The following is a 17,670-nucleotide window of genomic DNA, read 5'->3' on the forward strand; positions in this document are numbered from 1 at the left end:
GCATACACGGACAGATATCGTAACGTCAACCGTATCCATCGCCGCGCGGTGACCCTCCGCGGTGGTCAGTGGCTAAGGCGTTGTGCTGCTGAGCCCAAGGACGCGGGTTCGATTCCCGGCCGAAGCGGCCGCTTTTCTGATGGAGGCGAAAAAGCAAAAACGTCCGTGTGTTCGAGATTTCGCCGCACGTTAAAGATCGCCAGGTGGTTGGTCAAAATTAATCCTGAACAATCCACTACGGCGCGCCTCATCGCCTGTGTAGTTACGGCGCGTTAAACACCATAATAAATCAATCAATCAAATCAATCGCAGCGCAGTGTAGGATGTAACGACTGTTGCGGGAAAAGGGGAGGGGCATTTCACATCCTGCACGAGAGAGGTTACCCCGCTCGCGGCGAGCATTCAGCGAGGTGCGGCTAAATCCGAGTCACTTACAGTATACATCCCGTAGTTGATTGATTGATTGATTGATTGATCAATTGATTGATTGATTGATTGTGGGGTTTAACAAGCCGACGCAACGCAGGCGATGAGGCGCGCTGTAGTGGAGGTCTCCGGATTAATTTTGACAACCTGGGGATCTTTAACGTGCGCCGAAATCTCGAACACACCACAAGGGCATTTTCGCTTTCCGCCTCAATCAGAAAAGCTGCCGCTTCGGCCGGGAATCGAAACCCGCGTCCTTGGGCTCAGCAGCACAACGCCTTATCCACTGAGTCACCTCGGCGGGTACATTCCGTAGTTGAAGTTGCGCGGCCATTCCCGAGCCAGCGTCGATTCCGAAATAATCGAACGAGGACAAACTTATGACGCGGCACTCTAGCAACCAAACGTGCCACGCTGCGGCACTATGCACGGCGGTCTAAGGAAACAGAGCTGCACTAGGGGGGTTGCACTACGCACCCACGTACGGCCCTAGCGTGTATATATGATTCCCGCGCTTGCCGCGGCATACACTTGCAGCGCCGCGAGGAGCTGTATGCGGAAACGGGTGCGTTACGAAACCGTCGCCGATGTTACAAAGGCTCGCCACTTATCCAGCCAGGGCACGTCGCTCGCCGAGGGAGACAACGGGGCCGCCTTGTTCGTCCGTATAGCGGGAAGTTCGCCTTGACCGCGACAGTAAGACAGCCAGGCGCAGGTGGGAGCAGCGCTAAACAGGGTGTCGCGAATAAACTGAAGCGCACCCGCACCAGTACACAACCGAAGGCCCTGTCTCCGGGCGGGGGACAAGCGAAGGCCAATGTGTTGTTGCCTCGACTGGTAAGGAGAGCGTCGCGCCGTTTTGCGCGGACCACCCACACGTCAAAAACGCGCGAACGCCGGCGCTTTTTAAAAAGTCGACAAACGAGCGACGACTCCAATAAAAAAGCGCCTTGTTTAAAACGAGCTCCGGAAGTTTGTAGGGGGGAAACGGTAATAAGCACCGAGTTACGCCGTGCATACAACAGCAATGGACGCGCTGCTGCCCGTTTACGGCAACAGCAGCGAACGGGTTGCTTGGGCTGCTTGGAGCTGTGTCTCGTATTTCAGACAGCAACGAAATACTGCTGCGTCAAACAAATTAAAAAAAAATGAAGTGGGAATTATCGGATAATGCTATTCATCGAGCTCTTTTAAAGTTGGCTTTACTACTGTACACAAGTGCACTGCTGGTAAGATATTTTGAAGTTTCAATACATTATGCAGTCTGATATAAGAGTATGAAAGCCCCAGGGTGTTTGAAAGCCGGCTTCACTGCATAAACAAGTGCATTGCTGGAAAGGCAATGCATAATGTCCGGAAAAGGTAAAGTGATACACTCGGCTGAAATTTTGTAGCGTAAGCTACACTGGCCGAGGTTGAGCAGTTTCGCGTGTGCCGCGAAGGGCCGTTCTGCGCAAGCGCGAGGGACATTAAATTGGATTGGATTGGCCTGGATGAGATTTGGATTGAATTGGATTAAAGTGGATTGTGTTGGGTTGTGTTGCGTCATAGCCGCGGCAGACGCACTGGCGCCGGCGCGTGCCCAGGTGTGCGCTTCAATTGTGCAGTAGCCAAGTCTGACGCTGCACCGGAGCCGCTTGATAGCAGTTTTGCGTGGCTCGTGAAGAGCCGTACTGAGCATGCGCGAGGAGCAGAGCCTGGACAGGACTGGACTGGACAGGACAGGACTGGACTGGACTGGACTGGACTGGACTGGACTGGACAGGACAGGACAGGACAGGACAGGACAGGACAGGACAGGACTGGACTGGACTGGACTGGACTGGACTGGACTGGATTGGATTGGATTGGACTGGACTGGATTGGATTGGACTGGATGGCTGAATCTTAGCTCACGCTACGTATACCCTGGCACAGCAGAGCTAAGCAACTACTAATTTTTTTCCCCAAGAATACAGAAAGCCAGACAGGAGGGAAAAACGAAAAGAGGTTGACGCGTGCACATATTTTCGGAGAATAACCACCGGAGCGTTTCGCCTCGACGTGACCAGGGTTCATATTTACGCGCCGCATACAAAAATGATAGGACTCAAATAACGCCTCCACCTGAAAGAGAAAAAAAAAAAAAAGTGGGCCAGCGTGGTCTACATACGCGAGCACTGAAAATCATCGTCGAAGAATTACCATGCGCAGAAAGCGGGACAACCCGCACTTCCAAGGAATACGGAATATATATATGTGCCTTTGTCAAGCGGCCTTAGCGATCGAGTGCGTACGTTCACCCCGAAAAACGAAGCAACCATTGTTTTCTGCGAAGGGGGCCTAACGTACATAGGACAAAAAGGAAATTAGTAGAAAGATGGAAATCAAGGAAAGGATCACCGAATTAATTCTGCCTTGCTTTTATTTCCTGAATAAGCTGCATGCGGCACGAAAAGGGTAATTGCATAGGACAGACACAAGCGTGATAAACAGCGTCTGGAGAAGAGAGAGGAGAGAGAGAGAGAGAGAGAGAGAGAGAGAGAGAGAGAGAGAGAGAGAGAGAGAGAGAGAGAGAGAGAGAGAGAGAGAGAGAGAGAGAGAGAGAGAGAGAGAGAGAGAGATTCCACAGTAAAGTCACGCACAAAGTGTGTTCGAAAATGACCGTATCGTTTCCAGTTTGACGGCAACCTAATAACGGAACCCGTCGATAGAATTGGAAAGCATGAGGAGGCAGCCGCCCTCGACGTGACGTGCGAGCAGTCGGTGGTACTGCGCACCCAAGGTCGTGGCGTGCAGCGAAAGAACGCGCGATACAAGGGGAACAACAAAAAAAGTAACACAAAGAGCGGAGCAGAGTAAGAAGAAGGCTCGTTCGTCTCTCGGCCCCTCTTCATAGCGCCTCATGCAGAGATGCGGCCGTATCCAGGTAACGAGGTTGGTTATTAATTGGATGCGGCAGCCCCCGATTCACCGATTCACGCGCACCTCGCCGCGTCGTTTTTCGGGTTCAGGCGCAGCGCGGCGAAAGAACTGAGCACGCGCCGCCGCCACCTTCGAACAAGCAACGGCGGCCCCCGTGCTTCGCTTTGTTGAAGATGAGAGCACGCGCGGCTTCCACGCACGCTGCCAACCGTGCATACGCGTGCCGCGCCCTTCGCTTTCTGTACACGCGCGCTTTTACATCTCTCCGCGACGGCGTTCCGCTCCACATGACCGAAGCGCGGATTCCACGCCGGTTGTTCGCCCGCGATGAAAGCACTGTTCTTCAAAGCGCACCAAGAAGAATGGATGCAAATATAGCCGCGCCCTCGAAGACTGAGAGAATGCGTACACAGACTCTCGTAGCAACAAATCTGCTTAACTTAAAGCCCCTTTATGTTCGAAGTTTTCCCCGATCCCAACTTCGGTGCAGAGAGAGCCAACCATACCCGCTTTTAACGAAATACCGCTTATAACGAAGTCACTTTCCTGTTCCGAGGACTACGCTATACGACCTCAGACTTTCTACCAATAATCTACGCGATAAATATTTCGATACCTAGAGGAGGGGCAAGTTTTCGCCTCACCTTTCAATCCCATGCGAGTCCTGAAAACCAGGCTTCTTTCGGCCGATGACGACGCGCCCTGCGAGCATATAGCTACAAATCAGCGCAACGGTAAGCCTCTACTTAGCATTGATGGGTGGCCGGATACAGCGTCTATCAAAAGAGGCTTGAGGCCTGCTCCTGGGCAAAGTTCGGCAGTAATATAGCGACTGCACAATTATTTATTGCTGGTTAGATTTCCTTGCCATCTCATTTGAATGAAACCTACAATCACATACATTCGCAACACGAAGGCCCTGCGGTCGACCGGTGGTTTTCATCCCCACCCGCGACATGCCGTCGTACGGAAGAGCGGTACACTAGCCGTGTAATTTAACGGGGGCCATAGCATACCCACTGCGAAACACGCAAGGCCACAACTGCCAGGCAGGAAGCAAGGACAGAGCGAACACGCGGCCGAAGAAAATCCAATTTCCCCTCGTATAACAGACAGCCGCGCATTCGGCCGGCTGCCGGAATATCCTGAAGAATGCCTACCGACTCAGTGGCCAGCGTCACGCAGGCCCGTCCTCATCGGCCGCCGTCATTCGAGGGGAGGCCAAGAGGCCACGGACGCGGGCATGCGTCATCGGACAGGCCGCGCAGCAGCAACAGCCATCTTGTCTTCGTGGCGGCGGCCATTGCGAACAAAGGGAGGCGGGCGGCAACGACGGGGCGACCTCGAAACGCACGCGCAAACGATCGCGTTGCGTGTCAAGCGGCGGCACGCAACGCTTCTTTCTCTTTTTCTGACGAACGGCGACACCTCGGGGCGATTTTCTTGACCCAGCGTCCTTCGGGCAGGAGGCAGTAATGCGTGCTCTGCTCGTACTTAGCAGTTACACGAGCAAGGGGCCGACGCCGAGGAGAATGCCGAGACGGGCGTCGAAGCTGCAACACGCTCGCGGCTAATATACAGACAGAGTATGCAAGTACGGTAAGTGTCGCCAACTCCACGCAACTGCGAATGTGGGTTTAATTAAGTAATACGCAATACACGGAAGTGGCGTCGCGCGTTTGCACCGTATGTCGCCGACTGAAAGGAGTGACTTTCGATCTGGAACTGGAGGCGCTTGCATTTGCATCTACATACAGTACTGTTCTCATCTGCCATGGGCAGATGAGATCAAGAAGTTTGCGGGATAAATTGGTCGCAGTTAACACAGGACCGGGATAAATTGGAGATTAATGGGAGAGGCCTTTGCCCTGCAGTGGCGTAGACAGGACGACGATGATTATGATGATGACAGTACTGTTACGAGCCCAATTTTACGCCTTGCACCTCAGTATTGGGGAATCCGAGATGGATAGTAAAGTTTACCATACTTTCTCTAAGAATGCCCCTTAGAACCCATGGTGCTTAAAGCAGTATCAGGAGAGCTGCACAGAATGGAAAGCACATCCCCGTGAAATACCAACTTTTCGCAAACGTCGACTTTCTGATTATTTCGGGCAGAGCAACGATAATAAGCGGGGAAATGAAGGTGCTGCTTAGAAGCGAGAGAATACGGTGCTGTCGTGTAGCCGTGTTCAATCGAGTCGAACCAAAGGATGATCCAAACAAGCTAGAAGCTTTTGGTTGCTCAGTCAGAGAGGGAACACAAAGAATGCGCAACCAAAACTTTTCTTGCGTGCACACTTTACCAAGCACCGATCTTCGCAGAGGGAACACTCGACAGCCATTACTACCTGCGCAGAAATATGGCAAAAACTGCGCCAGCTATCGTATCGAATGTCCATTACTATTCAACCATTTTCAGTAATACTGCAGGGAGCATCGCCCACTCCCAAGCGGCAGTACGGATCACACAAGCCCAACCTGAAACCACAAGAACAAAGACATTGATTGCCCCTCCCCAAAATGTTAGCGGCCTTTCTTACGTACTTCAAAAAGCGCGTACCCATCTGAAATCTTTTCCTACCTTCCCCATGCACATGCGGTGCGAGACAGCGTCGTGCGAACGGTTACGCAACACGCCGCCTACGCCAGTGGTGGTTTAGAGGTTACGCGTGCCGTCCTCCAACGACAAAGCAGCGGCAGCGGTGGTGGCCCCCTTCGCAAAGAGGGAAGCGCCACGGTGTACGGGACGTCGGACGAGTCGGCAAAGGAAGAAGAACGGCGAAACACGCCGCGACGGACGCCCACCGTTGCAAGAACAGCTCCGGCGCGGAAAGAAGACGACAGCCGCCCACCGGAGGAGATCTTTTAAAACACGCGCACCACCTCGACGGCGGAAAAAAGTGCGCACGGGGAAACACAACGAACGTGGGGCCGAAACACGGCACTATGTATGGTATATACTATAGACTGCAGCGGGTTCTGACTTCCGTTGCGGATCCCGGTGCCGGCCAAGCGCGGGTTTCTCGTGTTTATTGCGTTTTCCTGCAACTGTGAGCCTTGCGCGAATGCGCTGAGCAGTCCATCGTACACCGCGTACGGGAAACCACGGCTGTTGCAACCTTAATGGCCTTTTTTCGGACACCAGGAGTGGCTCACGGAGAACCCATTTGACGGAGATAACGTCAGTGACAAAAGTGCAGAGCTCCGTGCCGCGAAAACAGTACACTTGCTAATGTGCCCAAAGAATTGCGCGAAAAGATGTAATACGCAGTGAACTCTCGCTATAACTGAACCCTACAGGAACAGGAAACTGGCTTCGTTATAGGCGGTGCTTGGTTAATAGCGGCAATGATGTGATATCTGTACACCGCAGGCCGTACAACGAAGCAGTTTGAACAAAGCGATTTCGTTCTGGCTAGCGTTTACTGCTGACAGACAGACAGACAGACAGACAGACATACAGAGAGAGAGAGAGATAGAGAGAGAGAGAGAGAGAGAGAGAGAGAGAGAGAGAGAGAGAGAGAGATGATGATGATGATGATGATGTTTGGTGTTTAATGGCGCAAGGCCGACGAGGGCAAAGAGCGCCAGAGAAGTTATTTAATGAAAACAAGTGATTACCACAAAAGGTAGGTATAAAAAGAGTAAACCGGACATAGTAAGACAAAAAAAGATAATGGTGATGGCTGGTGTATAGGGCCAGATGTGATTACGCATGATAGGAAATGAGATTTAAAAACTTAACATCTGAAAAGTATTTAAAAACGCGTTTTACAGAAACCATGGCATCGTCACCTAGAAACAGAGACGGGTGTAGGGGAATATGTTGTCTGTAGAGTTCTCTGAAGTGTTTGTGTCGTGTTGTGCCAAGTTCCTTGCATTGTATGAGTAGGTGGACTACGGATAGGCCCTCCCCACACCTGCTACACAGGGTTCCTGGAGATCCCGTGAGCAGGTGCGAGTGCGTCACATGTGTATGGCCTATCCGTAATCTAGCTAAGGTAACTTCAATGTGCCTGTTGTGTGAGTCAGTAGTGTATTGTCCCAAGTGTGGTTTTATTACGTGTAGTTTGTTGTCTGTCTGTTTGCTCCAGTCTGCTTGCCACGTTTTACGGAGTTGCTACGTTTTACGGAGTTGCTACGTTTTACGGAGATCCACCCAGCCTTGTCACAAGCGAAGCCAGGGGCATAGGCGCCTCCGTAAACTATGCAAAAGGGGAACTAGTGTCACATCAGTCACGTGACCCAAAAGCCGCTCTGCCACTCTAGGGCAGATTTAGCACCGTGCTGTCCGCCTACGCGCAAGCCCAGGTAAGAACGGGGTCGCTGCAGCTGACGGAGAGAGCGTGGGCCACTACTGCCGCTACATCGCGCACCGTGCCGAGCTGACGGCCAGCAGACCTCTTTCACAGCGACCCGCAGAAAGCGTGCAAGGGACGCCAAGAGGAGCAAGTCTCGCGACTCTCATCGTCCACATTGTGTCGCGCACACACGCCTACGAAGAGCTAGTTTTCACAGCAATATACGAGCAAACAAATAAGGACGGGTTTGCGCAGATGCGTCAAAAAGTAAGGCCGAAGAAGCGGACTGCGGTGTAGCCTCGCGTCTACGTGGAGTATGCATACGCATCCGCGCGTCCTCGCAAGAAGCGATGAAGCAACCACCTCGTGGAAATAAGCACCAACAAAATGAACTTTAAGAGGAAAAGCGATAAAAAAGAAGGAACGACGACTGAGTCATGCCGCGACGCTATGCCCGTTGTCATCCAGCGCAGCCACTAGAACAGCCGCATTTTGTTTTTTATCCCTCAAAACTCATCCTCCTCCTCCTCCTCCTCCTCCTCCTTTACGGCGTGGGAGGCTAGCGTGAGTCTCCGTCCGCTCGCTTCCTGCGACGTCGGGGAAAAAAAGTGCAGAAGAGTAGCGACGTTCAAACGCCATGCGCGTGTCACGTTTCCAGTTTCCTTTATTGTCTTTTCATCTTTTTTGTCTGCGAACAGAGACCGCCAGGGTGAGCGCCGAGGGTTCCCCTTGCCGTGCAAAGCAAGCAGAGGACGTGTACGCAAGACTGTTTCGAGCTAGCTATTTTCGGAGCGTTACTTCTACGGCCTCGTGACCTGCGGCTGTACGGGTTGTGAGGACAGCCTTCTGTAAGCAGTGATCCTCTTTCAAGGTACGTCAGGACATCAGAAGCGCAGCGTGGATTTTGAACTAACCGGAAACGCCGAAGAGAACATCACTGGGGTCAGCGATTGCACAGGCGACGACAGAGTTCGCCATTCATAACGAGGCGTAAAATATATGCCACAAAACGCGAGCCAATACAATACATTCGCGCTCCACGTCAACTTAATGAAGAGAAAACACAAGTTCGGTTCATTAAAAGTACTTCTTTGCCCGATAACAGTTATACCAATTTTATCGCGAACTTCGAACAAATAACGGAGATAACTGAAACATGTGGAGCCGCGACGACTTCCTGGCCAATTTCCAGCAACTTTTCAATGACGTCACATAATCTTGTTTGTGCGGTTGGCGGCCGTAGACCGAAACCATCGCGAAAACGCATGACTAAACGGCTGTAGTGGGGCCTCTATAGTTCAATTTGACCGCATCACTTCCATGTTCACGCGTATATTGAACACGCTAACCGCTAACCACAAACCGTCACTGTAGCGCGAAATTCGAAAATTTTTAACACTTCTTTCGTTTTTTTTTTTTCGGTTAACAAAAATTGTCTTTAGCTGGAATGGAGTATTGCCCGTGAATGACAGCCACGCACAAACCATTTGACGAAAAAATGTAAACCTCAAATTTGGGGATTTCTTTACGCGCCGCAGCAGCGCCTGTGCTCCGAGTGGACGGCTCCGGATTAAGTTCGACCAGCTGGGCATATCTAACATGCGCAGGAAACTCGACACAGGGGCGTTTTCGCTTCTCGCCTCCGTCTTAAAAGCGGCCACCGTGGCTCGGAAGCACAACGCCTTAGCCGCTGAGCCACCACGGTGGTTCGAACATTCGGAGCGTCCGGTACCTACATCCACACGGAGCTCCAGCAGCAAACACGAGTAATCGTGGCCGGGCCGTTCGCCCTAGGACTGGCTTGTCCGAGGGGAACAGGGTCACGGGCAATGGACAGCCCCTTTCGCGCCGACCTGAGCGCACCCACGAAAAAATTACGCTCTAATCTCCCCCCACTTTCAAGCTGCAGCAGCTCGCACTGCACGCGCGCACTGCCGCCCAGGGCACGTACAACCAACCATCCCAACCCAATCTGGGCGAATCTCACCCCGTACGCGCCGCCGGGAGGGCTACGAAAAAAAGAGAAGAAAAAGAGAAACGGCTCACCCGAGACTTTTTCGGCGAGCGCACTCGAGACGACCTGTGCGCTTCGCGTGAGCGCAATTAAAAAGAAAGCATCTTCCCCATCAGTAGCGCGCACGGCCGAGAGAAAGGGCGGAGTGCAGGAAAACGAAGATTGTTGTTTCGTGTCCCGTTCACGTAACTGGTCAAACTGGCCGGTGGCTGGGTGCACGGAGCACGTCGTTGCGTATATACAAGTCGCGGTGCCGCCTTTATTACGCAGTGGCCACGTGTGGCCCCAAAGTGTGCGCGAAAAACGAAACAACGCAGCGGCCGAGCAGATCCCTCCGACTATACGAATCGGCGGTGCACGTAGAACAAAAGCGTGCGAATAGCGTAAACCAGCGGACACGGAAACACGATCGAGCGCTATTCCTACCGTTAGTCCGGAAAATATCCCTAGACAGACTGCACAAGTGCACCTAGAGTATAACTAAATTAAAAATTAATATTCTGATAATGAAGCACAATAACATTTTCGATGACAGGGAATTACTATTTAGACGACCACCACCAGAGCGTACGCCAGTCGAAATCAGGCAACGCTGTGGCCGGGTCACTCTGCTGATGTTTCGAAACTCCGCTCGCCCGCCCGCACACGGGAGAGAGAAACAAGAAAAGGCTCACGACAGGACACGAAGAGCCCATCATCGAATGCCAAAGCACGTACGCACGCAAACGGCTCAATACGGCCGCGGTCCATTGCGGAGACGTCGCGGCCACACCATTTGCGGGAGAGAACGCGTGCCGAGCTCCTAGGAATGGAACGAGTCAGCAGAAATGGACTTCGCGAGAGAAAATGGTCCGCCTACTGGGACCGCGCGTATACACGCAAGCCACGCGCGCGAAAGAAAACGCAAGAGGACAGCACAACACGAAGGAAGAAGGATTCGCGATATAGGCCCTTGGGCCAGTTGAGTCAAGGAACGACGACGTCGTCACGTACAGCCAGCTGCAGTCCGAATCGCAGGCCCAAATATTACGAGCGCGGACGTGCGTGCGTGGAAAAGTCATCCGCATCACGGGAAAAAAAGTACGTATACTCACGGATGAAATAAATCGGCCAAGAGGGGGCCGAAAAGAAAAAGATCCGGGAGGGGCATCGCATACGCGATGGCGGCGAAGACGAGACATAGAAACGAAAGAACGAAATGCGATGGGAGAAACAAGCGGAGATATATATGCACAGAAAAAAAAAAAAAAAAGGATGGGGGTGGGGGAAGTTGAAATACGGGACACAGAAGCTGCTGCTGACGCCACTCCAAAGGAGTTTGTTGTTTCTTGAAGAATCAAAGAGGAGGGGGGGGGGGGTAGGCAGGAACAGGGTCGCCACCATAGTTAGCCTACTTCGAGGCGTCATTGTTGCGCCAGGAGCGCGCAGTGGTGAAGGAGACTCAACCCAGCGCGCGCGCGCTAAGCCGCGTCGAGTCACGCGCTTCGCGACACAAGAGAAAGAAACTAAGCACCTGCAGCGGCAGCCCGCTCGGTCCCGTTCGTAGAAGAGAAGAAAACCATCTTCTACGACGCTGACCTAACCCGCACTAGAAGAAAAGCAGACGGGAGTGAACAACCAGCAGCAGCTGAGCGTATAAGAGCGAACGAGGCGGGTGCGAAACAAGGCTGTTGCGCCAAACAAACGGGTCGAAGTGCACAGTAGCAGGGCCCGCACACGTCGCCCGCGGGAGTCGACGGGAGGAGGAGTGGAGGAGGGGGGAGGGGGGAGGAGGCGGAAAACGCGCAACATCCAGGCAGGTAGGAAACAAAGCCAGCACTATGCACGAGAACTGCCCAGATGTATCCCGCTGTGCATTCCGAACCTTAATGGTGGCTGCCCAGCGCTGCACGCGGGCGTTGTAATGAATCGCGTTGCCTTCTCGTGTGTCGGGTGCCCCACTTTTTTTTCATCGGGGTGTTACACACGCGCGGTCACTTTCCCCTATAGGCTCCCACACTCAATGGGCGTTCCTCCATAAATGGGCGTTTCGGATGGAGGAGGGAGAACAAGTAGCCTGATAACGCCCGTGGTGTGTGCCTCGCCTGTCGCCGAAATTTCTGCTCTGTCCGATATATGAAGCGTCGGTCTAAGTTTAGACACACTGGACACGTAAAGGGACCATGAAACCAAAACAGAACCCCTGTTTAATTTGAGAACTATCCTTTCGTAACTCACCGGAGTCCATTGCTGCTTGGAATGACGTTGCTTTCACCGAAAAAAAAAAAAAAAGAAAGATGAGAGACACGAAAAACGCTGCAAGTTCCCGCTATATACAGCGTGAGCAAGTCGTATACGATTAAACGCAACACCCATATACAAACGCGCAGTAATGATTCGTCGCGGTGAATTTGGTCGGCTGCCGCCAATGACGCAACCCAGTGACTATATATAACGGCTACCCGAGAAAAAGGCTGGTGAGTCATTGCATGCTGCTTCATCCGCTTTCATTGAAATCTAGCCTGGTTTGAAATTTGCATTAAAACTGACAATGCAGCCGTTTTAATAAAAATGCCTCGTGCTTTGCATTCGCTGTCCCTTTAATGCAGGAAGCACACGAGCAGAAGGCCAGTTACAGAAGATTTGTGGGGCGTCTGCGTCCGGCAGCGTTCTAAATAATTTTCTACGCTTGCAAAAAAAAAAAAAAATTGCAGTGGTCCTGCGCGGGAATGTGGACTAAGCGTCTAGTCAGTGACGTAGCTTACAACAGTCAGCATATCTATATATCACCACCATAAGCCCGTTCTTTCTTTTCAGAGTGCGAAGCTGTACAAGCCTCTCGGGGAATAAGAGTAACAGACGACACCGCCGTTGTTGTAATGAATCCATCAAGTGGGCGTTTCCTTCCACTTGCAAGATGGCGCTGAGGCTAAGTAAGCCTCAGCGCCATACTACTACTACTACTACAGTACTACTGAAACCGAGCCCATTAGCATCCGTTCCGCTGATAACGTTGGGACACCAAAGCGTTGCGCGACGAGGCGAACGCCGGTCGGGCCCGTTTCCTCGGCGGCTTCTGTCCGGCGCGTTGCATGCAAATTAACCGCTACGATCGCTGGCTCCTCCATCACGACCGTCGGCGCGCCGGAAACGCGCGGACAGAGGCAGGCCGCCACGTGGTCGCTAACGCCGCACTTCCGTGCAGCGTGCAACGTTACCCAGGGAGACCACTCATGTACGCCACACCTCAAAGAACGGCAACGCAAAGGCCCAAACCACGAAGATTGGCAACGCGAAGAAAACCTTGGCTCTTGGCATTTAGTGAGGGCGCAGCGAGTCTCGTGATCGCTGCTGTCGTGATGTCCTCCCCGTTTTCAGTTTTCTGGCAGGAAACTAAACGTCAATATGCCCATAAGAAGGTTGTCAGAGATTCATAGCTAAAATTTAAAACTTGTGGTCACCGACCAAAGGTTTAACTAATAAAAAGGCAAAAAAGACGTTTCAGAATCTTTAATCTCTAACCCGACTAGACAAGACTTCGTCAAACCTTCGATTTCAAGGTTGTAAGAGGCAGCCGTTTGCGTATGGTTTTTGGAAGTAAACAAGCACATGATATGCGGTGTGGGCGGGCGCAAGTTGAACAACTCAGTTGCTTTAGGCCTCGTGTTGAGGCTCAACAAGACCATGCTCTTTCGGTAGTCATATTGACTGCCGCTTTCGTCGGAACAAAATACAGCACCAGGAGTGATCCCCCCCCCCTTCCTTCCCACCCCTTCCATTTCCCCTCTCAGCATGATCTCACCATGGTTATCCGCTTTTCTGGCTTTGTATAGAGTCTACGACTCATATGCGCACATATACGTCTATAAACCTTTTATTTACATAGGAGACCGAAAGTGCTTTTTTTGCTACCCCCCCCCCCCCCCTACCTTCGCCTCGGTTTCGTTTCTTGGCCATCCGAATAAACCCGATTTTAACCGGGCTTAAAAAAATACACTGCTTCAAGAATCCGCATCTCTGACTACGGCCACTATCAGCTCAAACCAACAAGGCAAACTTATTCTTCCTTCTTTCGTTTTGCCCTCATCTTTAAGATTAGTTCGCTTTATTTACCACGTGGACTTTCAAATCCTGCAGCCGGTTCCTCCCGCCGAATCCCACGCATTCAAAACGCAGCCTTTAAACGAGCGGCTCCTTGCTCGTAACTGCTTCCTGCATGCAACTCGTTCGCATTCCGAACTACAGCGGTTCTTTCACGACTCGCTGGCTCCGCACGATGCGAAGGCCAGGCGAAATTTGCGCCGCGTGATTCCGGTGCCGCGGAGAGCAGACGGCTACCGACGACCGCTCACAACGCTGCGGCCAGTGATTGAAACCAGCACCCTGCCCACCACTTCAAGGTATACCGCCGCCGCACAGTACCAAGATCGACGACAAGCTTCAACTGTACTTTTTTGTAGGCGACCGAGACGACAAGAACGAAGTCGCTACCGTGAAAAGGAGGTTGCCGGCGGATTGAAACGAGGAAAGGATAACGATGCAATGCGCAGTTTTTTCCCTTCCGTAGGAGGTGTTTCCAAAGTGCACTCCGGGACACAGTGAGGGAGGAGGGAGGGATGGTTGGTAGTGCCGTTTCGCACGAACCTCGATGCGGCTGTAGGCAAATTTTCGCTCACGCTCCTCTAACGAGTCTCAGAAGCCGGAAACGAACGTGAGCTAGCCACTTGTTCGCGGTGGTGTTATAATGGGCCGCTGATTCTGCTCCCACCGGAGATGGCACGGCGATAACGGCGGGAGAGCATTTGGAAGTTCTCCAAATCGACGGGCAAAGAAAGATACCTCGGCGGCACGAGCACGAACGTACGTTCAACAACGTCTCTCTCTCGGAGCAGGAACAGTCGAAATTGCCGCCACTTCTCTAACTGCGCGGCGGCCCCGTACAGCTACTGTGCACAGTCTGGAAGGGACGAATACGTTGAAAGGCCTCGCGAGAGAAACGCGGCCGGGGGGCCGAAAAGAGAAAAACGTGAATGCGCGGCATGCAAACCGAGACGGCTCGAGAGCGCGGACTTCCGCCGTCATAAAGGCGGCGTTTGTTGCAACTATGATTGCGAGATAACCACCTAAGAGGCTTCAGCCACAAACCGCTCGGCACTGAACGGCGATGGCTCTCTGAAGGTACACACACGGCCCACACACGCCCGTTCCGCCTTGCACAAACTGCCGCAGGCCGGAAATAACGGTACAACTGTCACGAACTGGGCCCCCCAAACAGGCCGCGAATCCCTTCAAGCTCGCAGGAAGGACTTAACACACGGACCCGAGCTGACTTGAAGCCACCCTCTTGAGACGTCAACCAGAATTAAAAGCACCGGGGCACGGCACACCGATACAACGACGCCATATAGCTGGAAACGGCAACCTTGGTGAGCGCGCGGACACGCCATCTTCCGGGCTAACGACAACACTATGACGCTGTGTGCTTGGCGTCCTAAAAAGCTTCACTCGGCGCAAATGTGAGGAAAATTCGGGCTCCTCACGCTTCCCCACAAGGCAGTCTGTTATTCCAGTTTATGCAAGGGAGAGAACCAAATCACCCTTTCAGATTAACCTAGGAATAACGGGACTCGTCTTGACGCTAACTTGGGTTGTGATTAGAATATTCATTTCATCTGGCTCTGCGTATAGCCCTAGCTCTTTCATGTGCCAGGTCTTTTCTGGCTACATCCAGTCAAAAAATAAGAAGCCTACAGATCGAAAAGCCTACGAACCTACCTACAGGCCACCGCAGAAGTACCGCAACAAGAAAAGACCCCAGTCTGACCGCGCATTGTTCCTCAAACGCCCGGAGAAATCTCCGCAATTGTGCATCTGCGTGCGTGCCTTCCTAGGTCCTGGTCGTCTAACCATCGCCGGGCCATCCCCGAGACCTCGGAAAGCGGGGACTAAACAGTCACATCGTACAGAACGTAAATCGGCGCGCACGGCCCCGCTATAGAAGATCGCTCGAAAGTGCGATCCCACTTCAGAGGTCAGGCGAGAAAGGGCTATAAGCACGCGCCGCCTCGTTACCGTAGTGCGAAGCACACTCAGCTAGGCAGGGCCAAGACAATGGCGGCGGCCCCGCGGTATATTTCTTTCCCCATTTGATGGCCGACCAAATGACCGCGGCAACAGTTGGCGGAGCGGAGACAAAACGGCGCACAGCCCCCTTTTGTCCCCACCGTTACAGCAAGCGCGCGCAAACCGTACACGGACGCGACCACGCGGTCATCAGAGGGCGCCGCCTTTGTGCGGACTATTCAACGGCGTATAATATATACGCGCGCACACACAATGCAGGAAGCGCCCGAAAGTGGACAAGGTCCGTCCATTTGTCACGGAATTGCACGCGTACATGCCCATTCGGTTTCCTTTGACCCGAGCTGCGGTGACTGCCGAGCAGGCACCGTAATTCCTGGCAGACTCGGCGTTGTTCGGAGGCCTGCCGATCCGCAACACTGGTACTGCTTGTACGCCACATACGCAACGCTTAGGAAGCGAGAGGCACCCGTCGCGGTGGCGCAGTGTTAGCGCTAGGGCGATTAGTTGTTTGGCGCCCAAGGACGTGGGTTCGATCCTTGCAGTTTGTCTGCAGGGTGTAGGGGCGGCAGTTGAAAATACCGGTGTGTCGAGATTTCGGCGCACGTTAAAAGGACACTGCAACGCTTTTCTTAACTTCTTTAACACGAAGGTGTTTTTTCCCGGACACACCAAGATTTGTATAACCTCACATCCGTCACTGAAACGACGCCAGTACAACGAAGCAAGCGGCCTGTAAAGGGTGCACCCCTGCACACAAGGTCTTGTTGCGGGGAAGCAACCCTTAGTACTAAAGAGTGCGTTATACTTAGGGTTGTTCGTTTTCGGGTGTTATATCTTAACACGAAACTGTTTTCTGCCGGGATACACCAAGATTTCACTAACGTCATATCCGGCAAGGAAGTCACGCCAGTACACCTTTGCCTAAGTGACCCGCCAGGAGGACGTCGCTCTCCGCCGACCCGCAAAACATGCTCAGCTGCAGATTTCGCTGCCCAATTAACTTCCATGTTTTACCGATTCCTATGACAGCGTAATCAAACAGTTTTTTCTAAATCCTAAATGCTTTTAGTACATAGTCAATAAACACATTCTGTACTTAGAATAGAGGGTCACAAACTACCTCAGCCAAGAATCACTGCTCTATGCCCATCAGGTAGCTTAGAAACATGTTCAATTTTTTTCTCTCTCTTTCCCGGCCTCGCCGTTTTTCTATCGTTCAAATTACGTCAATGCAGCAATGCAGGAGCTATTGGGCGGCTTTCTTTCAGTTACAGCAATAAACACTTCCGATAGCCGCTTTAGAAAAAAAAAAAAAAAAGCAAAGCAGACAGGCGGAACTGCTGCGACGAGCAAATCACCCAGTGCTGGCGATAACTACAGCTTTCACAATGCTTCCAAACGCGAAGGAAAGAGTGCAAGCGTTCATCGCAAGTGTTGCAGAGTCTCTTGAATGTCCAGGTGGTTGAAATTAATCCTGAGCCCTCCACTAAGGCGCGGTTCACAGCCAAGATGTAGCTTCGGCGCGTTGAACCCGGAGAGCCTTTTTTTTTTTCCGGAATACCCCCAATGGGTAGTACAACACTGATTGATTGATTGATTGATTGATTGATTGATTGATTGATTGATTGTAGAGTTTAACGCGCCGACGCAAAGCAGGCGATGAGGCGCGCCGTAGTGGAGGGCTGCGGATTGATTTCGACCACCTGGGGATCTTTAACGTGCGCCGAAATCTCGTACACACGGGCGTTTCTGCTTTTCGCCTCCATCAGAAAAGCTGCCGCCGCGGCCGGGAATCGAACCCGCGACCTCATGCTCAGCTGCGCAACGCCTTAGCCACTGAGCCACCACGGCGGGTAGTAGTACAACACCGAAAGCAGGCACATAACAATGCTAGTCACAACATAGGAGGGGCGTTACGTATTGCCTGCGCTCAGTGTTTCTCTGTTGTTCGCGCAGGGA

General features: G+C 52.4%; 1 protein-coding gene across 2 annotated transcripts in view; it reads right to left on the minus strand.

Moving 5' to 3' along the window:
• Positions 1-17,670, minus strand: part of Klar (klarsicht) — a 277,161-nt gene that overhangs the window by 98,717 nt on the left and 160,774 nt on the right. The window lies entirely within an intron of this gene.

Source organism: Haemaphysalis longicornis, unplaced genomic scaffold (genome assembly GCF_048455015.1).
Source record: "Haemaphysalis longicornis isolate Haplotype H1 unplaced genomic scaffold, Haemaphysalis longicornis Haplotype H1 scaffold_8, whole genome shotgun sequence".
Classification (NCBI taxonomy): Eukaryota; Metazoa; Arthropoda; class Arachnida; order Ixodida; family Ixodidae; genus Haemaphysalis; species Haemaphysalis longicornis.